The sequence below is a fragment of the Symphodus melops genome, assembly GCF_947650265.1.
Source record: "Symphodus melops genome assembly, chromosome: 18".
Lineage (NCBI taxonomy): Eukaryota > Metazoa > Chordata > Actinopteri > Labriformes > Labridae > Symphodus > Symphodus melops.
Genome location: NC_136708.1, coordinates 16,239,135 through 16,265,505, shown reverse-complemented (window position 1 = coordinate 16,265,505; position 26,371 = coordinate 16,239,135). Strand labels below are relative to the sequence as shown.

Here is a 26,371-nt window from a genome sequence, read left to right as displayed (position 1 = left end):
TATTGGAACGACTTTGGCAGGAATTTAAAGGTGATCATCAATCTTACTCTGTCTCTTCTTCTCTGATGTTTGAAGCAACTTATATGTGTAAATGTGCCCATATTAGAATATGTGTTTTCTGATGCTGGTGAAAAAACTCCATTGTGTTTCTCTGCCTATATGCTAATGTGACGAGGGAGTGTGGGAACAGGGGGGACGCTCTCCTCGTCTTCTAGCAGCGAGGGGATGTTTTGCAGAGAGTCAGAGGGAGCCGCAGAAGCCAATTTTAACTTCTTCTTCAAAGGACACTGAGGAATTCCTGTTTTTGTTGAAACGCCGGTTGTGTTTTCCCGCTGATGAAAAATACACAGGGGTTCATGTTGCTATCAGTGTGCGTGGCTAGTGAGAGGCAAACACAACCTTACCTTGACACCTTGGATGATTAGTCAGCTCGGCCTTGCCTGGAAGAAAGCAGATAAAAAAAACGAGAAGGGGGGGATTACTGCGATGTGGAAGGAAAGCACTGAGCTGAATATTATCCTGGAGGGTGTGTGTCTGTGTGTGTGCGAGAGAGAGACAGAGGAATTGGGAGTGTGTTTGTGGTTTTAAATACCGATACCAAATGCATATTGGGCAACAGGCTGTCTAGAACATCTCACACATACACACTCCTTTGAACAATGCTGAAATTGTGTTTAAGTGTGTCAGAGTCTTCCATAAGAAATACATACCCCCACACACACAAATTATTGACCATGCTGGCTATGTTACAGAGAGGATAATAACCAGGTGACGTCATGTCTGAATTGTATCCGATAACACATGATATCCAGGATATTCCTTCCAGGCTTCAGTTTTTTATTCACTCACACAGGTTGTGCATAACAGTTACATACACAGTCTTCAAACCCACTATGATTATGAATCTGTCCTAACAATTTCTAGTCAAAATCTGCGCATTCTTCCACCCATATCATCGCCAATCCCTGATAAATGTCCTTATATGGTTTGTCTGCCAGGCTCGTGTCCAGGTGTCACTATCTGCTGCTGCTGTGTGCCAGCTTGATTCTATGTGTGTGTGCATGCGCCTGCCTCTTCTGGCACTCAAACCCGAATAATTACTGGCGGCAACAGCACTGTGTCACCATGACAACCCCCCGTTCTTCCCATCAATACTGTTTATATAGTGTACCGGTAAAAGGAATCACAAAAATGTTTTGAATGCAACTAATGCCGTAGAGGATAAGGAAGCAGCAGGTGGTTTGTGTATTTAAGGATGTGTTTGGTTTGAGAGTGTGAGTGTGTGTGTGAGTGTGTGTGTGTGTGTGTGTGTGTGTGTGTGTGTGTGTGTGTGTGTGTGTGTGTGTGTGTGTGTGTGTGATGATGTCTTCACACCTGTTGCATATGTACAGAGTGATTATGAAGATGACCAAGTGTTAGACTTCAAATATTCTGCCATAAAGAAAAAAACAATGTGTCTGAGATACTTGAGATATCAATTCTCTTTTAGGAAAAATGCTGTTTCAAGGTGACTTTCAGATTCAACTTCACGTGACTCAAGCTGATTTGTATTTGTCATTTACTTTAATCATTTACTCTAATTTGGATCTGTGTTTGCCACTGTTTAGTAAACATAAATATTGTCATATTTATATAAGGTAAATTCACCAGGGTAAGGTTGGCTGTATCATTAAATGCTGAATCATGGTCTGTCCAGTTTGAATAAACGTGTGCAACTGTTAACTGTAAAAACGTTTTTAATGTGAATCATTAAGTCAGGGCTCACCCATCTGACCAGATGGGTGCCTTCCTAAGATGTATTATTCATTAAACAAATTGACAAAGACACTGCAAAAACTATGATGAATTAATAATGACCAGAAAAAAAAACTGAGAAGAAAGCAGCTCTTTTGAAGCTTTAACCAGTAACAACAATGACTAGGTTTGATAGTATTAGAATTCATTTGATATTTGAAAAGTTGTTCAAAAAAAAGACAGAAAGAAACAAAGAAAGAAAATAAATAAGAAAAATATATATATACACACACATACACTCACTGTATATACACACACAGTCTGGTTTTATTACTACCTCAAATTTGCTAAAACCAGTTATCATTAGCAAGTCGAAGTCATCTTTATTGTCAAAAGGCAAACCTTAAGAGAATAGTTAATATTCTATAATTGTACATTCAAAAAAATAAAAGTGGGTTATGCAATGCTGAAAAAAATAATGTTGATATTCAAACTCAAATGTCTGCCCCAAAATCACAATTGTATATTTAGAGAAACAACTCTTACTGCTAACCAATTACAGGCAACATGGCAGAATCCAGAGCCTCTGAGGCCCAAGGGTAGGTAAGCCTGAGTAGTTTTAAAAGTTTTAACCAGTATCACTGTGTTTGCTCATGTGTAGCTCTCTCATCATGGAAAAGGAGTAGGCAGAAGAGCCAGAGGTCAAAGAGCAGCGCATGAAACTTTTGCTAATTGGCGAGTAGAGAGTTGTGTGGCTTGATCTGAGCCGCTTTGTTTATCGCCAGATTACAGAGTCAGCGCTCTGTTAAAACACCAGCGTTTTTTTTCTCCCAGCTCAGAGCATCGAAAGCTTCGACCAGCAGGAGGTAAATCCTAAATGAATTAAATACCCAGTAAAAATATCACACCGCACTTTTAAAGTTGCTCTGAGGCATATTCCTCTGTCCTCTCTCATCCATGTTTTCCCTGTAGCCTGAGTCACATTTGATAAATGTAAGTGAATCATCCTCTTAACTCAGACGAACAACCTGTTCAATATAAACACACTTCCAGCCTAAAATAGCATTTCTGACATTTTTCACTGCTGTGTTCTAAAATACGATTAGATTAATATGTCTGTTCTTCCCTCTGAGGAATAATTCTTTCCTCAAATCTAGATAAATTGCAACCATAAGAGCGTTGGGATCTTTTTAGTGTGGAAAACTAACAGGCCACCGCCATGTGATAGGGCCAAGGGCTACAACTGTACTCCCTCATGCTGTCATTCTCCTTATTTCAGTCTATAATGAAAGAAAACAGAAGCTCGGAGGAGAGACAATCAGGGTGTCTGTTTTCTGTTTTATGCCACAGAAAAAAAAACTAACTGGAAAAGTCATTTGAATAGGAATGTGTTTTGGGAATTGGAGGCACAAATCCAATTTCTGGCCTCACACAGCTGCACACACACACACACACACTTACAGAGACCTGAGACTAACCACAAGTCCCATCAAAGCATAACCTTCCGCGCAAAGAAAATAAGGCAAGTGTGTGTGTGTGTGCGTGTGTGATTGGAGTTGAGGTTCATCTGTTGGACAAGCTGTTGGGTAGCAGCAGAAGATAAATCAGAAAGATAAAAAAAAAAACATCCACCAGCAAGCAGTGCTGTACTTTCTGTAGATGTGACACCCTCTCTCTGCAGGGTCTGCTGGGTGCACACAGGCAGGGAAGGTTTACAGCTGCATGGCTGCTGAGAAATGAGCCCCAGGAAGCTTCTCAGAAGACTGCCTGAGGCATTTCCCCAATAATAAATAATCCAGTTTTTAGAAGAGAAAAAAAAGAAAGAAAAAAACTCAACTTTCTTCCAGAAGTCGAACAATTTTATGCCGCACAAAAGGAAGATCAAAGTTGCATTTGGAGAAATAAAAAAAGAAGAAAGTGATGACCGAAGTTTATTCCAAACAATGAGAGACTTCGTTTTTGCACCGTTTAGGGAAACGCATCGTGAACTATTGTTACGGATGCATTGTATGCAAAAGTACTACTACTTTGGGTTAGCATATCTTACATTTGACATAACTGCAGTGAGAAAGCACAAAAAAAAAACACAACAACTCATAAACCCTCAGGGTCGTTGCACTTTCTCACCGCTAGCGTAAAGCACAGTGCTCTAGCATTGTTAGCTTGCCAGTGTTTTAGGAGGGGGACCGCCTCCTTTATTGAAATTTGTGTTTAGCAAAAGAAATCAATGGCATGCTAATCAGCTCAAGTGGTTGAGGCAAAGACAGAAGTTATAAGCAAACTCGTAAAATGCACAAAAGAATAAATGGTAAACCTACAGAGAGAGTTGTAATGATACAGTCAATGTAAAATATATCATCAAATCTGCACACAGTTTCCCTTCAAGGGGCTTTTGGGGGGCTTCCAATTATCTTTTCAAAAGAAAAACAATGAGCATGAATGCACCACATGAAACACAGACCAATGACCATCTTGTGTCCTGACCTCAAGGCCATTTGGATGGTGGGGGACGGGAGGATTGGGGGAGGGGAGATGGAGGATGGTGGGCTGCTGCCAGGGGGCAAGAGAGCAGAAGACGAGGGAAAAGGAAAGACAAAGAAAGATAGAAAGAGAGAGGCGGGGGACTCTTGAGACTATAATGACACTAAAAGAAACAAACTGAGACGATGCTATACATAGAGGTATATAGATGCAGTGACACACGTGCCCCATGGGACAGTTAATGAAAAACATCTCCTAACAGGCTGCAGTGCAACAGGGACCATATACCCTGACTGAGACAGAGCAAATATATTAAAATGCACACAAAACATTTGCATAATGATGGAAATGTGTGTTGAATCAAATGAAGTTAAGTGCAAATAGTTAATTCCAACGTTAGTTCATAAATGATGAGTGTGGCGAGAAGGTGTGTCTATGATTTTATATCATATTTAAATTCTAGTTAGTGTCAGACAATCTAATTTACTAATCAGTGTCCGTCTCTGAATGTGTGCCAGAAATCTTGTACAAGCATGAAAACAGGTGCTTCGAACCAAGGGACATCATTTGTGTTACCATAGCAACACAGCCCCATCCTTAGGGTTAATGGTGTTAGCATGAGAAATTGATTTATCTTCCCTTAACAGGGGAAATTGAAACTGCATAATTCAGCAAGCCTGCCTCCCCTTTTCTCAAATTACAGATACAGATATGTGTTTTATATTCATCCATACAGAGTTAGAGCAGCGATATCTGCTCACAGTGGCCTTTACATCGATCTCCCACTGGGGACGTGTAAACGAGAGATGAAGCGTCTTCCCCAAGCAGATAAACGTTTCACTCCCTGGAGATCTAACAAGATACACCAAGCATCTTTTTTTCCCCCCTTTCATTCCTCCACCATACAGAGCATTTGCACATATGTGGGTAGTTTCCTTTTCCTTCTCACAATTTGTACAATGAAAACACGTTGTATATCTGGGTAGTCTTATGGTAAACAGGAGTATCTGGTTTCCAAAATTTCGGCCACATTTTCCGTTCCCTTGATTCCCTCCCAGTTGTGAGGCCACAGAAACAGCAACATGTGTCTTAAGTCTTCATCATAAAAGATCCCCTCTCTAAACGTTTATGTGTTCTGAATGACCTCGCAGATTCATTACCGTCCAAAGGGGCTGCGTGGTTATGTGGATGGTTAGTGTAAACACATGTGTGAGCCAGCCTGAAGTTAATGTCACATGGCTGCATGTGAAAGAGACATTTCCTCTCCCTCTTCTTCCCAGTCGAGGACGCTGGTGACTCTGATGTTTCTGCAGATGCTTTTGGTGTAAAGAGAAACGTTACTGAGCCTGAAACTACTGATTTCTAATTGGATGAACACCACTCAATGAGACTGTATCATCAATATTGAAGCTCTGAATTTCACTGTATTTTCACCACAAGTAGAGCATGGTTACCTTATTTTAGAAAGCGAAGATCTTTCTGGAAATCATTCAGCATAATTTATTTTTCACCTCTAGTAAGCTTTTTCCTCATTTCGTTGACTTTATCTAATCTTTTATAGCTGTTTTTCCATAATGCCCGAAGCCACTGCTCTGCATTCCAATCTGCTGGACTTGATTCGTTGTGTTTGTTCAGCTGAGCTCAACAGTGTGTGACTGTACGAGGCACTAACACAATCTACAAAAAGAACACTTAAAGCCTTACAATTTCAATTCCACTTCTCTCCTTTGCCGACTTCTTTTCATCCAAACAGCTTTCTCTTCAGACTTGCTTACTGGCACCTTCCTTACCCATGATAAATCTTCCAATTTCAATTTGTTTTCAACTCGCAAACCGCAGCTGTTTGGAAAGAGGAAGCGTTAAAGTGTGTGCAGCGTTAAGAACTTCACCTATCAGTGGAAAGCAGGGCTGCCTGCAACACCCCAAACCACGGCTGTCCTTTGAACATGATCAACAAAAAATTCTATTCACTTCTTCGACTGACGTGCTTCTGCAGCAAACATCACTTCAATACAAATGTAACAAACTTCAGCTCAATTCCACACAAGTCTTTTTTTTCCACCACATCCATACAGAGCACTTTAATTCTCCTGTGTAAACAAAATCTCTGCCATTGTTTCAAATTGATTAGCTCTGTGACAGTGCCGGTGCTCAGCTAATGCTAAAATGCTAAAACAAAAGCGACTTCAGTAATTGTTCACTGAAGCAAGTATGTGTGATTAAACAAACCAGCCAGGCGTGTCATCTGAATATGTAAATGGTGAGTGGGAGCGTGAAAAAAAAAAAAAAAGATGGATTGTTGAAATGATTCCAGGGATTGTCACTCACGTTGTAAGTGACCATCTCGGCAAATACTAATAGAGGGATAGCACATGTAGCGGGGTGTCGTTCAACTGTTGAACTCAGGGAATCTCAGGATGAGGATAAGGACATGCCTGCTAAGCAGAGAGGCTAACAGTTGTTTACTTCCATCTGTCTGAGCAAGTGTCTTGCTTGACGTTATAATTATAAATTACACTGTATGAAAAACAGACTCTTTCCTAGACTTCAACAATAGAGAAACTCACACTTCTAATTAGAAATACCGTAGATTTTTTCCCCTATTGAACGGCTGCATGAATTCAATTTCTCCATCATTGTCACCTTCAGATGAAGATTAGCATTAGAGTGAATGAGAAGCAGATACAACCACATCATTATTCAGTGGCACCGGCCTTTATGTGTTGAATAGCTGCCAAGATAAAGGGGATTATCAGGGTGGACAGAATAGGATGAGGGATGTTTTATGTGTGTGCATGTGTGTGTGTGTGTGTGTGTGTGTGTGTGTGTGTGTGTGTGTGTGTGTGTGTGTGTTTTATTCTAAAAGCTGCTAATGAAATGCAACAGATGCCTGGAGACACATCTCTGTCTCACACTTGCAAATTTGCAGAGTGGACGCATTGACAATAATTACTCTCACATTTCCCCTATGAAAGATTCATGAATAAGAACACCTAATTCTTCCTTTTTCTCAGGACACACACCTTTAAATGTTGAGGCTGATGCTCGCCATCAGCTTCATTTATCTCCTTCTGTGACACTAGCCCATTGGACTAAAGGCGCATGGGACCGTCGGGAAAATGAATAGGAATTGTGTTTGTATGCGTTTGTGTGTGAGCTGAAGAGTAACTGGAACAAACTGGAGCAAAATGGAAATGTGATCCGTCTTAGGCTTGCTTTATTAGAGGACCAAGACGAGGCAAATGGCAGGGGGTCGGACCCTTTCAACCCTGCACGACATCGGGATATATGACATTTGCTAATGGCTGTGTGTGTGTGTGTGTGTGTGTGTGTGTGTGTGTGTGTGTGTGTGTGTGTGTGTGTGTGTGTGTGTGTGTGTGTGTGTGTGTGTGTGTGTGTGTGTGTGTGTGTGTGTGTGTGTGTGTGTGTGTGTGCATTTGAGGAGGGGTTAAGGAAAAGGAAGAGAAAGAACATGGGAGAGTCAGGAGTGAAAAAGTGTAGGAGTGGAAGGAGGCAGAGGAGTGCTGATGCAGCTTCTGACCTTTTTGGAGCCAGACATTTTTCAGACGGACGTCTTCTGGCTGGGATTGTTGTATATCACACACAACACACACGCATACACGCCTACCTTACCAACAGGGGGACTACATTCTGAAGTGTCTAAGCGGGGACGTCTGCTTCCGATGAGTTAAAAAGTACAAAAATAGATCAGAAAGTTTTACCCTTAAGATCTTAAACATAACATACTTGGAATATGTTTCTGTTTTTTTAAGAGGTGTCTTGCAGGTTTGATCGGTGTCTACCTATCGCAGACATCAATATTTGAACATGTCTCTAATTCATGTGTCACAAAAACAAATTGTCAATTTTGCACATGCACACCGTCTTCCCATCTTCCCTTATTCTTACAATTTTATCTCCTCCTGTCTTTGTTTTTCGTCCATCTCTTCTTCCTCCACCTTTCTCAGTTTATCCATTCATCCCTGTCCTCACCTAGCCCTCTGTCCCTCTCCAGACCAAAACATATTCAGCATGTCTGCCATCCCATAAAGATATGGTAAAATATGGAAGCCTGCAGGAGCTCAAAGGGCAAATCTGCAATCAGAACCAGCAGCTGGGGGAGGGGTGGTGGACAGTCGGGGTGGCTGAGGGGGTGAGGGGGGTTGCAGCCAAAACACTCATGGCAACCTCTTCAACAGTCAGGAGGAGGGGGAGGATGCTGAAGAAGCAACCTTCAGACAGCCATCTTCGGATCTCTGGTTAAATCCAACCACCGCACGCCCGAGCAACTCGAAGATTGCAGGAGGTAAATAAGGATCAGCCGTCCGCCGTTTTTATCCCCACTTCCATTTGATTCTTTATTTCACAGGCTGAAGCGTTTTCCATATATCTCACTCTAGTAGTTTGGAAGGAAGTGTCTTCAGTCACGAAGAGGCACTCCAGGTGAGAGAGGAGGATTCAAAACGAGCAATACATTTTATGTGCATGAAATGTAGGTTTTGTTATTATTCCCAAAGGAACAGTTCAATATTTGAATAAATATATTCAGGATATCTTCCCCTTGTTTAACATTTATTGGCAATTTCAGACTATTGCATAGATAACACAACAATGACATCACATTTCATAGATAGTCTGGCATATAATAAGGTAAAAAGACTTCAGATTTCTGTAAGGCCTGAACTAACATGCTATAAAGAGTTGAAATGTGTGCGTTAGAGATGCTGAGTGCAGTACATTCATTTAACAGTGAACAAATAATATATAGTGGGTTATAACACAAAAACATATTCATCAACAAATGGGTGGCGGTTGTCACAGCCCCTCTCTGATCAGTTAACAGGGTTGGCTCAGAGTGTCCCGAGGGAGAGCTGAAAACCAAATGAACTGACTAAATGTGCAACAGAGCAGTAAACACATTGCCGGCTGGTTGCAGAAAATCTGCTGTCAGTCTCTCACACATGCGCATAATTATTCATGCACACACATGGAGGCACACTCAAGAAGTTAGGCATAAAAAATAACAGAGAGAACCTGACAGACACACACACACACACACACAGTCAAGTGAGTCGAGATGAACCAATTAGCAGGGGACAGAAATCAGCGTGACGGAGAGAGATGGAGGGAGAAAGAGAAAGAAAAAAAAAAGGAGGGAGAGAATGTGAAAGAATACATTAAAGCAGTCAGTGCGAGAGGAAAATGCAACTGAGACACCTTCACACTCTGACACTTTTCAGGGAAAGCTGAGGTGGCCAGAGGCAAATCCATCCTGACACGGTGAAAGGATAATATGGCGAGATGCGCGGAGAGAGTGGGACGGACTGGAGTGACACTCACTGATATTATTCATAGATTGACACAGAAGGACTGAGGAGGAGAAGTAAGCTGAATACAGACACAGACTTTTATGCAGTGAATACTGCCGCCCAAATAGTACAGTGCAGACAGGTGTCATTTTAAAGGGGAAACCTTAAGTCTCAGTGAAGTTTCAAAAGAAGCTGCAGCAGCTGTTTTCTCCATCATTCTTGGTTTTTTTTTTACCACATACACACAACTCTGAACACACACACACATCTAAACTCTAACACAATACACACTCTTCCAGAGTACCCCTACATATCAAGAGCCATTACATTACAGCTTTTGTAAATTACCTCTTGATGCTCCTGACAGTTAACTCCTGTGAGCCCATTAGAAGAGCCCTCGACACTTATCACACTGCACAACACACACACACACACACACACACCACACAGCTCTGACCCCTCGAGTGCTTCTGATGGTGATTTCTTCTAGTGATATCTGTCTGGGTGAAATGTGTAATGCCACATATGACATCATATTACGGCGATAATGACTTATCTTTACGGCTTGGTTACCTAAGGACTTCCTGACAGTCTATCAGCAACATATCAATTACTGTTAATCAAGCTATCAGAGCACAAAGGATGCTGGCTGACGTAGATGGTGAGAATGAAAGAAAGGAGGAAGTCAATTACAAGAACATGTTGTAATTTGATCCTTGTCTGTCAGCTGTCCTCCCATTTGTATCTGTTATTTATAATCCAACAAAAAAAGATAATAAAAAATAACCTAAAAAAAAAAAAAGACCACGGTCCAACTTAACTTTGTGTGATTGTTGCTTCAGAAGATTAAGCAGAGATAGAAAAAGCCTGGCAGTTTTCTGTCAGCAGTCACGGCAAGGAGCATGAATTCATCTCCTGAGGAGGAATCAACAGCATTAACAGAGCCAGAGCAGAGATTGCAGATTTTGTCCTATAAGCTGCTTGGCCACAAAAATGACATCTGAAATCCCCTTGATTCCCTTTGACAAAACTTGTTGTGTAAGATTCCCTAGATATCACCACAGTTTGGAACGACCCATCAATTAATCTGCCATCCCGTCGGTTCCTATAGTACAAACATTTGTTGTGGAATATTTTCCAGTTAATCCACAAATTTAACATCCTTCAGTTCACTTACATTTATCAACAACCCCCAGAATTTCCACAAATGAATTGTCCAAAAGATTTCCTAGAAATCAACAGCCAAGAGTGGGACCTATTTGCAAAATGCTCACAGTTGACTCTATGTGTGGACAATCAGTGCCAAATGTCAGAAAACGTTGCATTCAGGTGTACACTGTAAACATAGGACATTCCAACTTTCAACACCAACAGGATAAAACTAAAAGTTAAAGAGTGTGTCAGGGTGGATCTGTTTGGGAGGTATTGAAGTTTGATCAGGGTTAAGCTCCCTGAGTTGAGGACAGTTGCCAATTGTATTCAAGGGAAGAGTCTAAAAATATCCTGCACACAAACACACACGCACACACACAGGCACACGTGGACCTAACCTTCCCAGGCAAATAAGCTGGGGAGAAGAGGGATTCCCGAGAGGAATTAGAGGAATGTAAACAGGCCACCCACACACACACACACACACACACACACACACACACACAGAGTTTCAAAGTGCTTTATCTGCGGCCGTGAGAGAATGGCCTCATCTGGAAAAAGATGCACCAGAGAGCACAGTAGTTAGTTGGGATTGTCCCTGCACTGTCCCCCAAAAGGCCCCATGAGAGGCTGGAGGAATGCAAATGCATGCTGGGAAATGTGTCAACCCTTCACCCTTTTGATTAGTACTAAGCATCCTGTGTGAAGAACGATGGGTAAAATGATGCAGCTGCACTAAACCGGGACTGGTTCAAGTTGTATGAAAAGAGAGAGTCATATTCTTATCATCCCTCAACTCATTGTTGCACTCACACATGCATATATATGTACACACACACACACAAACATATACAGTACATGCACACATATAGACATACAATACTTCACTCTAATCCTCTCCATGGCTCAGATAAATGACATTAGCCTTTCTCCTGTTCCTAAAGCCCTCTGGATCTCGCACACACACTTTCAATCCTCGCTGTTTGATTTAAGACACACAGTTATTGTACATCAAATACCCAAGATGCACTTCAGGAATTCTCAGACTACATTAAATCAAGTAGGCGGTTAGGTTTTGGGTTAGTTGTAAATTTGACATGGTGCTTTTCATTGATGTCCTCTGATTCAGAGCAAACCCCTGGCCGTCTTTAACGCTTTCTCGTCCATATGACACCATTGTTAAGTTATTAGGCCTATGGCCCGCATTACCAGCTGCTCCAGAAATTACTTTCTGGGTCGCTGGGGGATTACTGTAAGGCTAACACCACAGCACACAGACCTGGGGGCCACAAATGGGTCAAACACCAGCTCATTTTAAAAGCTGCTAAAACAATGAAACACCCAAAAGTAACCTTGAACGCTCTTTTCTTAAAGAATGACAATCCACGAGGGGACTTCTTTACTTAATTAGTGAGGAAAAAAAGTCTAGACGAGGGAAAGTAAACATCAGCTTGCTTCCTGTGTTTTGACTTCTCCCGGCCTTGCCCTGTGGTTAGCTTTGTTGTTTAGCTTAGCAGAGTAAGTTATCTTCCTGCATGTGGCTATAGCAGCTATTGTTCTGCTGACAGGCCCCTTATAAACAGCTGGTTTTACCCCATGACTACTGCCCGCAACGTCTGCAAAGAAAGGCATGGAAGAATTAGAGGTCGCCTCTTTTGAAAAAGGGTGACTTCCCATTGCCTCAAGTGGTGAATTCTTTATTTAGCAAGTTTAGCAACTTTGTTTATTTCCGCTTTAAACGATGGGTGAAGTTTGCACAGTTGGCCGTAAGGATGCTGACACAATTTGTATAGAAACACCACAAGAGTGCAAGGGGGGGAAAAAATCCTTAGAAAAAGCCTCAAGAGATCAGACATGTTTGAAGATAGCAGCACAAGACATGAATTGAGTACCGCAGCACAAAAAAACTCCCAGGAGATTTAATTTACCCCCTCAAGAAAATCAGCACCTTTGTGAGTCTAAAATAAAAAGTCTTCATGTGAAGTTACTGACCTGATATCTCAAGCTTAAGTTTAACTCAAGTGCACAGTCCTCACTGAACACAGAAGCACTTGTTATTCACCTCAGACTCCGATGAATAATTGATCAATGCGTGCGGGGGCTGCTGCTGATCCATATGATGATTCAGTAATGAGCTCCATAAATATCCCCCTGGGATTTGCTGATTCGGGCGTCACACAGTTTCAGAGGGAATATAGATTTTTAGGAACGTAAAAGTTAGGAGCAATAGCAAAGACAAAACGTATGAAAAAAGGTGTGATATGTGACATATGTTACAATCCGGACTCACACCTGCTACACACACGGTGTTCATTAATGCACTGACCCATACAGAAGAACTGCTGACAGTGCAGACAGCCCTAAAGTCTGCCGGTGCTTAAATGCAGCATCATGGCTTGAAAATGAAAATGACAAATTCGTTGATTTGGTCAAATCTCTACATGGCATGTGAAAAGGTAGTTTTTGTTTTCTAATGTTTGTGTGTATTACCTCCATCCACGGCTGTTTTATGCCGTGATGCGAGAGTGTATAACGACACATCGAGTGTGTTCAGCGACACATCAAGTGTGTTCATGGTAATAAACATTGAGGGATCAAAAAAAAAAAAGCTTAACATCCCTCTCGAGGTCACACCCTCTGCTCAGATCTTGTTATCACTCTGCGGGCTGCGTCACACCGAAGCATCTTGTTCCTCTGAGGCTTAGAAATAAAAAACAGCACTCAGGAGGGGGGGTGGGGGGGGGGAATCGCTGGGAATCAAACCACTTAGAAGTGCAGCGTCAGAGCGAGTTTAGATGAGACATAAAGAAAACACAGACACATATTACGTATGGATGATCCCTGACGAGTGGCTGGATTCATTGTGTGTGTATGTGTGTGTGTGTGTGTGTGTGTGTGTGTGTGTGTGTGTGTGTGTGTGTGTGTGTGTGTGTGTGTGTGTGTGTGTGAGAGTGTGTGTGTGTGTGTGTGTGTGTGTATGTTTGGGTGTGTGGGTGAGTGTGTTTGGCATTGTGACAAGTTATTGCAACAACTCACTACAATCAGGATCAAGTGTTCCCTCGACTTAAAAGAGGCTGCTGTTGACAGCTATTAGTCGCTACTATAACGTAACAAGACTTGTGTAGTATTTTTCTAGTAAAAATATAGTAGTATAGTATAGTTTTATATATAGAAAGTACAGTTACCCTGTGGTTATTAGAGGCTAGAAATATGTGTTTACATATCTGGTCGGCTTATAGAGTTATAAACCCTATTGTTGCCGTCTTCTTACAACCCAGCCGATGAATGTTCTATGCAGCAATAAGAAGACATTAAAAACGCTCTGAGGTTTAGATTAAGTTACAGACTTTACACGCCTGCAAAATGTGCATAATTCTGTGTACTATGACTTTGTGCATCTAAAGTTATGAAGTCCCAGGTAGACAGTGACTAAAGCCCTGCCAGCTGCTGTGAATGCCACAGTAGCGAGTCACTGCCAGCAACCGAGCAATGATCATGCAGGACACACATTCTCACTTGTTCTTGAACTAACACACACACACACACTCGAAAGTTGTGTGTCTGGGTCCCTCTGCTCATTCGTTGTAATACTCCCATAATCCTTTACTCTGCAAAATGACACAGCTGCCAGACATATCCTCTCTGCTGGCGCCTCAAACCGCCACCCCTTTCCTCTCTCTTTCTTTCTCTCTCTCTAACACATACTTTTTTTTACAACCGCAACATATCTTAAAACAACATCTATCCAAGAGGCCTGTCGTGATTATTTCAGCACTGAAATGCTATTAAAAGGATTCAATCATGTACACAGCACATGCATACCCATCCATCACCAGGAAACTCCATAACTGGAAACAAACAGGATGTGTGCTGATAATTTGTCATCTAACTGTGACAGAATAGAAATCACTGTAAGGGGAAGAGAAACCGCACACTCGCTTCATTAAAGTGCTGAACATATTGTTTGCACCATGTTTATGCAGCATTTTAAGAAATGGGCAGATATTCATGAGCACAGAAACTTTCCTCCTGATCCTTAATTTGTTTTTTTTTGATTGAAGCATTGGCAAATCACGCACCTATCGTTGGGGAATAGTAGCCTACTTTGACTTTTAATCAAAACCTGTGCCTGTATAAATGCCCTTTGAGAGAATGGCGAAAAAAAGAGAAGAAAGTCAGGATGCCAAGCTTGCTCTTCACTGATGCCAGTCTCTCCATCTAACCAGTCCATAGCAACCCTGTAACCCGGGGCGACAGGGCCTTGACGATGAACAGAACGCAGCGTTTGCTTTCTGCCAAGATGTTGATAATGCAGAATCTTCAGAACAACACACACACACACACACACACACACACACACACACACACACACACACACACACACACACACACACACACACACACACACACACACACACACACACACACACACACACACACACACACACACACACACACACACACACACACACACACACACACACACACACACACACACACACACACACACACACACACACACACACACACACACACACACAGAGAGAGAGAGAGAGAGAGACTTCCCACAGATAAGTTGCACTATCATAGGTGCCACTATCATAGGTGCATAACATGAAAAACACACAAACACAGAAATACACTTTTCCTCAGTGCTCTAAGGCAAGTGATCAAATTACAGCATACATAATGCAGAATCTTCAGAACAACACACACACACACACACACACACACACACACACACACACACACACACACACACACACACACACACACACACACACACACACACACACACACACACACACACACACACACACACACACACACACACACACACACACACACACACACACACACACACACACACACACACACACACACACACACACACACACACACACACAGAGAGAGAGAGAGAGAGAGAGACTTCCCACAGATAAGTTGCACTATCATAGGTGCCACTATCATAGGTGCATAACATGAAAAACACACAAACACAGAAATACACTTTTCCTCAGTGCTCTAAGGCAAGTGATCAAATTACAGCTATCTAATATGGAGAAATTTTAGATCAATATTGATACTTTAGTCTTGCAATTTGTTAGCATGCAGCTATAAGCCTAAGACACCATAAAGACTGAATTCAGGGACTATCGACAAAGAAAATGGTAAATGGTCTGAAGCTTGCAGCGCTTTTCTACTCTTCTAACTACTCAAAGCGCTTTTACAAGTCACACCTACCCATTCACACTGATAGCTGGTTATATGGCCATCGGGTAAGTCATTTCATTTATCGAATCGAACCGTCGACCTTCCAATTGAGAGACGACGACTCTACCAACTGAGCCACAGCCACCCCAGAAGCCAAAAAAGCATGTCATGGAACAAATGTAACACACACTTCAGCCTATATGTGGAAAAAAAAATGTTGCCATGTTTTTTTCAGAGGAAAAGATGAGCAGATGTGCATTTGTCCTGACTTGAATTCAGCCGCACTGTGATCTGCTTTTCCGCAAATTCTTCTTGATTGAATATGTGCACGCTCGGCTGACATTGTCAACTTCGTGAAGCGCAAGCATGCTAAGTGTGCTGGAAAAAATGAGGGGGCTATATGCTAACTTCAGACCATCAGCGGATGCACTTTGACAGCGTAGAAGAAAGTGCTAAATAATAAGAAAATGCTCCAAGTGAACAGGCTTTGCTGACATCTGAACAAATGGGATGTGATGTTTCTGGAGCAGTGGTGATATTATTGAGGGGGAGGCGGGGGAATCAGGGGAGGTGGTTAGTTTAATGTCTTAGTTTAGCCTCTGTATATTGATTAAATATAGAAGCACATTAATGGTAGAGCATTTCACATTCTTTCATACTCGCTCTGTGGGTCTCTGCAGAGTTTTTGTTTGTATCATAAGCTAACTTTAAATGTATTTGGTCGAAGAGTATTGTTTGAGGAACAGGCAAAGCAGAGTCATTAGCAGTGCAGCTTTCAGCGTACAGCATGTTTAATGAGAGGGCACGGCCACGCTGTCGAACTGATTAGTTGCTTTGGAGGCTGAGAGCCAAGACTGATGCATGTGTGTGTGCACAAGGCAGGGGGTTTGCGTGTGTGTCGGGGAAACAGAGGGAACTTCTTTCAGTGTGTAGACATGAAGCCTTTGAAAGTTGAGCTTTGAATAGTAATAATGCATGTCCAATTAAAGTCTCATTAAAAAGCCACACAAAACCAGTTGAAATAAAAATGTGTGGCTTTAGTTGAAATGGAAGGTTTTTGGTAGTTTATTCAGTTTCTGTCGACTGTGCGGTCGGGGCAGAGCATGTTTTGGTTGACACTTCCCTGGCTATGCTAGCATGTGACTGTTAGCATAGTGTACATTAAAATTGTGCTTAAGTTAGAAAGAATAGTCCTTGCAATTATGAAACATTCATTTCATAATTTATTTTCATTGTCATGTAAAAACACTTTGCTCTCCATATCAAAGTTAAATTTAGTATATGAACAACAGCTGAGATGCCCTTTTTGGTTCAAAGCTATGAATGCAATGCTAAATGATAGCCCTGTAGTATTAGCTATAGTGTCTGATAAGACCACGTTCAACCCCCACCAGTGTTATCAATTACTCCCTGATGATGCTAACACTGGCTGTAAACAGCTGAATAACTATGGTTTGAATATTATCAATATCAGTAAAATAATTTACTGCATTGTTTTCTGACACAATATATCTGAGTTTGAATGCACCAAATGAGACTTTTCCCATACTATTCTGTTCACAAGACCTTAAATAGGATAGCTGAAATACTTTTGTTCGGTTTCCAGTGCTGTTAAACAATCACCTTCAAGTCTTCATTCATCTGCATCACAGAAAAAAAAAAAAACCTTTGATGTCATTTCCATTTCTCAGCAACTTTTACTGGAAGTCAAAAATCAATCAGATACCCACTGAAACCAAAAATAAAGACAGAGCCAGAGATTTGTTCAAAAAAAGCCAAACCCTACTGACTTTGTTTTCTTTAATGTGTGTGGCACAGTGCGACTGAGAGGAGCCTAAAAATAACCTTCATAACATGGTTGAAAAGAAGCTAATCCCCCAGACTCATTTGTTGCTTTGAATCAGGCTTTTAATTTACCACTTTATGGTCAGGGACGTGTATTTAAAAAGGAACATTCAGTTTGTGTATGCATCCATGTGTGTGTGTGTGTGTGTGTGTGTGTGTGTGCCTCAACACAAAGAGAAGAGGAAAGGTGGCTGTGTGGAAATGGGAGAGGAGCAAACTGACACATAATACAAAGTGAGAGCTCCTGTGGAATTCCCCCATCCTGCGTCTCTCCTGCTTCAGCACTGCAGCACCACTGCAGCCTGTTTTTATCCAACACGACACAAGAGGACTGAACTGAGAACTATTTACAGGGAGATATAAAAAAAAAAAAACAGGCTTCATCAGACCTTCTTTATTGCTTCTGACAACTTGAGAGGGAACAATTCACTGAGCATTTACTCAAATCAGAGCAAAGAGTGAAGCAGCAAAGCTCACTGAGAAAAGGGAAACACCTACAAGTAGCTACACAGGGTTGGCTCAATTCAGGATCAGCTCATATTTATTCTCTTTTTTTTTTCGAAATGAAAAATATCAGTCATTACTAAACTAGCTAAAATACTGCATGTCATCCAACTTGTAGTTATTGAGCTCTGGCTCAAGCTGCGTCATTTAACCGATCGATAGCATAACAAATGGTATTACTTTTAGGGTCTTTATGCCTTACCCAGGACAATGGACAGAGCAGGGAATCAGGGAGAGAAAAAGAGAAAGAAAAAGATACAGGAATTAAACCTGGGCCATCAGAGGACTACCGCCTCTTTACACGGGGTACACGACGTAACAGCTCGGCCAACCAGTAGTTTTTTTTGTTACATTAGATGAATGATATAAGTCCTTTTTGAAGCAGACAGATACAAAAATGTGCTGGTCCCAGCTTCTTAGATTTCGAGGTATAAAGTGTTTATTTTGTTATTTGGGGCAGCTGTAAAGTCGGCCGTCTCTCAACTGGAAATTTGGGGGGTTTGATCTCCAGCTTCAAACTCTGCAGGGGCAGACTGAGGTGGTTGCTCTGTGTCCCAGTGTCCTTGTGCAAGACACTGGATGCCAAATTACCCCTCATGCCACACCAGCAAAGTGTGAATGGAATAGCACAGTTGGGCAGTTGGACGCTTTATGTTGCAGCCTCTGCCATCAGGGTGTCAACGTGGTGTGAATGGGTGAACGTGACAATTCTTTCTTTTTAGAAATTTCCCCCCAAATATCAGGGATCAGGTTCTTCTTTTAGTTAAGAAAGCAGAGTTTAAAGTGTTCTGCATACTGAGTTTGTTTTGTCTGTTATGTCTGGCAGACCAGCATCAAGTAGGTCTGATTACGACTTGGATTTCCTGCTGTCAGTTCCTGCTCTGTGGGAGAGTTACCATTGGCTCATTTAGCCTGAATTCCTTCTCCGCCTCTCTGTTTCTTCCGCTCCCCTGAGCTCCATCCTTCTGTTCCTACATTCCTCTGAATCTAGAGACATACCTGAATTCAAATCTGCATGAGTCACACTAAAGATCCACCGAGTCTTTCGAGTCTTTAAAACAGTTTGACTTTCATCTCCTCACGTTCGAATTTCTCTTCAAATGTCTGCGCTGCATACAAAGACAGTTTGCAGGTGATTAGAACAGAACGTTTCCTGCAGAGTTTAACCCCGTCATCAGAAATGACTCCTTCACATTAAGCTTCTTACTAAACTTTGGTAAATTGAAAACATTTCTACAAACAGCGTTCGACTGTCCTCTTTACTTCTTGTCAGCTTGCTCTTCTTTTCGTCCCTTTTTAATCCTCCATTTTCTTGAACTTTTCTCTCCTCTCATTTCCTCTCCTCGGTCCCTGCTGGTTAAAAAAGCTCAGGGGTCTGGCTTGGGTTCAAAACCTTTTTAAAGTCGCTGTTCAGTGCAGTTCAGCAGGGCACCCTGCTGTGGTCGCTCCCTTCATGTTCACATCTCTCTTCTCTAAAACCATCAACCTGTCTCTCTCTCTCTCCGTCTCTCTCTCTCCTTTGTACTAGAATCACTGTCTTCATCTGAAACAGGAAGTTAAAGCACTTGTATCTTCCTCTCTTCTTTTTTTCTTCCTCTTGTCAAAACTCCAACCCAGCTTTCCAAGAAAGGGTGCAGCTTCCGCAGAGCAACACATGCATTAAAGCTTTGAAGACTTTCTTTTCAAATGTGCTCTCTTAGACACCTTATAGTGAGTAGTAAAAAAAAAAAAAAAAAAAAAAAAAGATTTTTGTCAAGTTAGGTGTGGATGCAACAACCTGAGCTTAGCACATTAACCTCTGATGTATTCTATAAGTCTCCTCCTCAGGCCCCTGTTTTTATAAACTGCTCTCTTTACTTCTGTATATCATTCGATTATTGAACAAATACAGCTTCAGCTCAACTCAAGGCTCGGTTTGGTATGGAAATGTTTTTCACAGATGATTAATGTTGAATTAATCTTGAATTTCCCTCGGGATCAATAAAGTATCTATCTATCTATCTATCTATCTATCTATCTATCTATCTATCTATGTGATAATACTCACACCTGAAATGCTGCATTGTTCCTGCCTGCATTGGAAAAGTAAACAATACGATCAAAATGACCTTAATAAGTTAAAGCCTATTACAGAATATATTTATGTGCATCACAGCACACTCTTAACACTTTATAACACTGATACCAGTGAATTTAATCATTCATGAGTGTATTGATATCTGACCTGAATCATAAAGTGACACATTACTGAAGTGAAGTAAATCCTGTTTCCCATGAGCAATAAAGTATAGACTAAAAAAAAAAAAAACAGAAGTCAAATGCAAGTTCTTGAACATTTTACTGAAGTACATTACTTCATTAAATAAAATACAATACAACAATAAACCTACAAATTGCTAATATATGGGCTTTAGTTCCCAAAATCACAACAAGTGTTCAGCATGGAGAACAAGTTTGCTTCCCTTTATTTATTCCACAACAATAAACAAAAGATCTCATATGTCAAACACTGATACAGGCGAGCGCTCCTCCCTGCTCAAATACAGCCAAATATCTGCAAAATACATGACCACGACACTGCCATATGGTTTCAGTGTGTTGAATATCTTTCAGAATAGTTACAGCTTTAAAGAGATTTTTTTTTTTTTTTACAAAATGGCTGCAATTTTTAAATCAGCCTGAAAAACACGTTTTTTAAACACATCAATAAAGCTATTGGTTAGAACAAATAAAATCCTACTAATATAAACCAAAAATATATGCAGCCTATCTGTTCTTGTTGCTACAGATGGGCTGTTGCTAAAATCTGATCTCGGCTTAATTATTAAAAAGGAAACAAAACAAACGTTCCCTCCTTCTCTTATTATAGGCAGTGTTTAGTGACATTTTTCAGCACTGTGAACCAAACTATTTACTTTTCATGAGCGAATCTTGAAAAAACATCAGCGACCAACTGTCCAGGGACTGAAAGGCCTATAACTAAGACCTCAACAATCCCCTCTTTGTTCTCCCACTTGGCTCAAACATCTTTTCTCTGATTCTATTTACTCTTTCATTCAGACCTCTCTCTGTCCAATTCCCTGCCCGTGTCACTCTCTCAGTCTCCACATCTCTCTCTTTTTCTGCTTCCTTCCTTTACGTTTTTCACATTGTTTTTGTTGTCCCCTCGGTCTGGATAGTGAAGGACATTTAAGCGCAGCGAGCGAGGCAAACAAACCGCCTATTCAGAGATGGAGATGAGGAAGGAGGAGGAGGATGAAGGAGAGAGAGAGACAGAGCGAGACAGAGAGTAAACTCCCTGGATGACTCGCAAATATCAGTTAATAATCTGCTTTAAAAAACAAAAAAATAGGCAAACACTGCTAATGGCTATAATTAAATCCTAATAAAGATTTCCCACAATTCTTGTGTATTAAATTGTTACCTTAACGCACAGCAACACACACACTCTCATAGTCCGTTAACAAATCTGTCCCTGCAGTAAACATTTGCAATCAGGCTAAAGGCGACTTCTCTCTCTCTGGAGAAAAATGGATACAACCAGTGGCTCATTTCCTCTAAAGCAGTCACATAATGGCTTCAAACAATCACCCTCACAGCACAGATTACAATCCAAACTTCTCACTTCCTGTATTGTTAATGTCTTCATGAGGGCAGAGTCACGGTTGTTGGCAGAATTGTTTGTTTCTTATCAAAGGAAAAAAAGACAAATCTTCCAAATCTCCACTATTAGCTACTTCCTGTTTCTAAAGAGTGGGGATTGAAGATTTGTTGTTGGCTAATTGGGCATTAAAAACAAACAAATTAAGGATGTTGCCTTGCCTTCTAAACTGTACTGTTTTCCCCATTTTCTAACAATCTAACTGTAACGGATACTTTGTCGAAGACTTGTACTCTGATTGGCTGACAGCTGAAACAACAACTCACCTTTACTCATTCTTTTCTTGCTGTTGCTGTGTGGTGCAACTTCTACTAAAGGATCTAAATTAGACTGATCTGTGTCAGTAAATCATGATAAAGCTGTCGTAACTGTTAGTGACACACAAGTGTCAGCCTTTATCAGCCTAAATGTTGTTTGCCTGTAAGATTAACATGCATGTGTTTCCAAAAAACACCTGCGTGCACTGCATTGAATTACTTCCAGTAGACTATACTTTCCCAGCGTCTCCCATTATGTCACGTTTTGTTCCAAGTACGACTCAGCTGGATGAAGGATTTCCACGCAGCAGCTCAGCTTGCAGCCCAAAGAGCCTTCCAAAACATGCAAGAGAAACTTTGGTGGTGAATGTGCAACTACTTTGTCTGACCCTAGCAGCAGCTCAGCTAGCAGACCCACCTTAAGTCCTGCTGCCAAGAGTATCAGTGAAGAAACAGATGTTTCTCTTGCAACTAATTTCTTCACGGTTTTGACAATTTTATTAAACAAGTTTGTTAGTTTTTGTCTGGTTTTGTGGCTGGTTTAGGTAAGCTTACGCTGCCCCTCCTTCATGCCTTTGTTATCTGTGACGCAGCTTAAAAAAAGGCAAATGTTCAGAGATTCGACTTACAAAAAATATTCTTTTTTTCATATAATTTATTTTAACTTTTTTTCTGGACTGGCTTGTCATTTCTGCGTCATTGCTATATTCACTGTATTGCATTTTATCTGCACACACAGCAGAGCACGTACCCACACCTTGTTTGTCTACGGCTTATATTAATAAGTCAGTGCCCGTACAGATAACAGGGGCATTTCCTATTATGAGCCTGCTTGGGAAAAGGGAAAAGGGAGGTACGCTTTAATTGTAAGCAGGACAGACTGTGTTTGTGCGTGTGCGTGCGTGTGTGTATTTGTGCCTGACTGCTGCTCGAGGCAAAGATTCAGGTTTTAAAACGGAAAACGAAAGGATGACAAAGAGTGCAAAAGGGAAGGGGCAGAGGAGAGATGCGAGATAAATATAAAAAGAGGAATGGAAAGGAGACACACAAAAGGGAAATGTGAATAAGCAAAATATAGTGGCAGGAGGTTGGAGAGGAGCAGAGATTGAATGCCAGAGCAGATGAAGAGGAGGGACAGGTGAACACAGGAGAGCAAGTGGGGGGCCGGCAAAGCAAACTTGTGAGCAGCAAGAGTGGCATGAAAATGAGGAGAAAAACAGGAGATGGGAATGGCAGTTAGTGAAAGATCGAAAGAGAGAGAAGGTGTAAAATGGTGCCAGACAGCCTGGGGTCCTGCGTGATGGATGGAAACCAATCTACTACCCGTCGCATCCTTCATCAGAGACGAGCAAACAACCGCCCTGCAGAGCTCAAAATCTCCCCATAGTGTCACCTGATGCGTGTGAGCGCCCATGCCGTTTCACATACAATACAAACACATGAAAACATGGACCACAAAGGCACGCTTACCCTGTGCATGCATGTTAACAAATGCTAAATATATTCACACACGGACGTCACTAAAGCAGAGCAACAATCCTGTCTTTGTCTCATCGTCACGTCCTCAATGACCCTCATTCAGACACTGTTATAAACTCAACAGATTTTTTTTCCCTCTCTCCAAACACATGATGTCAAACCCCTGACCCCATGAATGAGCACATGGTAACTTTACACACATGCAAAGAACACTACTTTATTTAGCCTTTTTTATTTATTTTTTTTATGAAAAATACAAACAACCATGAATTCCTTTATTGCTCCATTTTTTTTTTTTAGATAAATTGCAAACGAAGAATCACACAGGTGAAACAGTGTGGCTGTGAGTGTGTATATCCACATGCTTCACTGCTTTACTCAGCAGTGTGTGAGATGAGGATCCTCCCCTTGGGTGACACTATAGCACCCCACCCCTGCAGTGTCTGTGTGCGAATGTCTGCTGCATCAGCAGCACTTCACACCGAGCAGAGGGAACAGTCTGCACACGCTCAGTTCACTCACCTGTGTCTATACCATCAGCTTCCTTACACTGTGCGTGTGTGCGTGTGTGTGCGTGTGCGTGTGTGTGTGTGTGTGCGTGCGCCGCTTATCATTTGGATACTGAAGGTCGAGACAGCTAACCATGAAACAACTGAATCCAACAAAACTTACACGGAATTTGAATGAGCTGAACTTAATCAAATGTTTCCTCACCTGCTTTTTATGCTCAAATCTAACCTCACAGTTTCCAATATACTGTTAGAAAAAGTGAGGTTTGCAAAAAAATATGACTGCCAGTGTGTCCTCAGAAATACTTTTTGTATAATTAAAATTCCCTTTTTTTTGTTCAGGCTAATGAGGAATCACAGCAACAGCTCTTACAAACCGAAAAGTTCAACCCCATGAAGGTTGTCCAAAGATTGTTTCTGTATGATGAAAATACAGCTAGCTGGTTAGCCTAGTTGTCATACATGTGTTTAGAATTGTGTGATTTCTTCTGACCAATTTAGATCAACCCTGCCAAGCTATTTGATGTTCTCAGTCTTTTTTGCTAAGCTAGGCTAAATGTCTCGTCGTCGTTTCTTTATATAAGCTAATACATACAGTACAGCGATGACACAATCAATCTTTTGACTGAACCATAACAAGAGAGAAAATTAAACAAAAATGTCACTAAAATCATGTTCTTTAAAAGTTGTGTCACAGTACAATGATCCAAACAATAAAATAGAATGCTATTAAAAGTTTTTTTACATCATCTACAGCCCATTCCACAACTGAGTACTGTTTTTCAGCTGAAGAGGACCTGGTGATGAGCCAAAGTGTTTGATGGAGATGTAGTCGTTTCCATGTAAAGGGATGCACGTTACTTCAAATTTTTTCAACTGTCTCTCTCTGTCTCTCCCTCTCTCATCGAGGCTCGAACAACTCGTGTTACCCACAATCCTTTGGAAAAGGGACTCTGATTTCCCATTAGAGCTTCCCCTGGGCTATCTTAGTTAATCGCATCCGCAGTGTTTGCTTGCCTTGAACACGCCACACTCAAACCCCTCTCTTTCTCTCTCTGGTCTCACACAGCTGAGGTCTGTTCCTGTACTGGAGCAGAATGAGAGAGCGAGCGGGCGAGCGAGAGAAAGAGAGAGTGAACGCGGCACAGACACAGAGCTGCAGGATGAAGCACCCAGTTATCCTTGAGAAAACTGCTGAGGGCCACTCTGAGTCAATAGCAGTATGTTAACCTGCGTAGCACATCTGTAGATGAGTGTGTAATGTGTGTGTAAAAGGAAACTCCAGCATGTAACACGTTGAGTTATGCAAATGTTCATATCATAGGACTTATTTCTGTAGATGTGGGGAATAACATGTGGGTGCATGTTTGTGGCATGTCTGTTAGAAGTTTTCAGTGAGTGTGTGTGTGTGTGTGTGTGTGTGTGTGTGTGTGTGTGTGTGTGTGTGTGTGTGTGTGTGTGTGTGTGTGTCAGGGTATTTGTGTGTGTGTTTGCCTGTAAGTGTCTTTCAGGGCAGAATGCCAACCACTGTATGTCAGCACAAACAAGTCTGACTTCAACAATGAGAGACATGTTGCTTGTAAAAACACAAACACGTACGCAGACAGGCACACGCACGTGCACGCACACACACACACACACACACACACACACACACACACACACACACACACACACACACACACACACACACACACACACACACACACACCCATGCAGAGGCACACAAGTAGAGGTTTGGCATTCCTGAGCTTGGTATGCTTACATAGACCTTTGACTCTGTTTATTATCTCAAAAGTGTTGTCTCTTGCATTTAGAAAGGAAGCATTCAAATATACAAAGAAAGTTAAACAAGCACAAACAGAGTTAAAATTACACACAAAATGACATAAATGAACTCAGAGCTTGATGCCACAACAGTCCCTAACCCGGAGCCTGGGATGAAACGTATTTAAAGCTCCTGTGAGGAATTTTAAGCTGGTTATGAAACAGCAGGAAATGAAAACTAATGCATCTGTATGACCTACATCAACAAACAAGACCTTCAGAGAGCAATTCAATTACTTTTATTTAGTTAATTTCACGTCTGTCACCACCAGTGTCTCGGGGCTTGTGTCACATGAGACCATTAACAAACAGGGATGTGCGAGAGTCATTTGTTTTGACTATTTTATTCTCTTTTAACTGTAAAGCACTTTGTGTTTCTGAAAAAGTGCTTTATACAGT

General features: G+C 41.4%; 1 protein-coding gene across 1 annotated transcript in view; it reads right to left on the bottom strand.

Moving 5' to 3' along the window:
• pag1 (phosphoprotein membrane anchor with glycosphingolipid microdomains 1) overlaps window positions 1-26,371 on the bottom strand; it is a 48,822-nt gene that overhangs the window by 16,153 nt on the left and 6,298 nt on the right. Inside the window, exon 2 of the mRNA XM_079367703.1 lies at window positions 405-440. The gene's annotated coding sequence lies outside the window, so the exon portion shown is untranslated. The remainder of the gene's footprint in view (window positions 1-404; window positions 441-26,371) is intronic.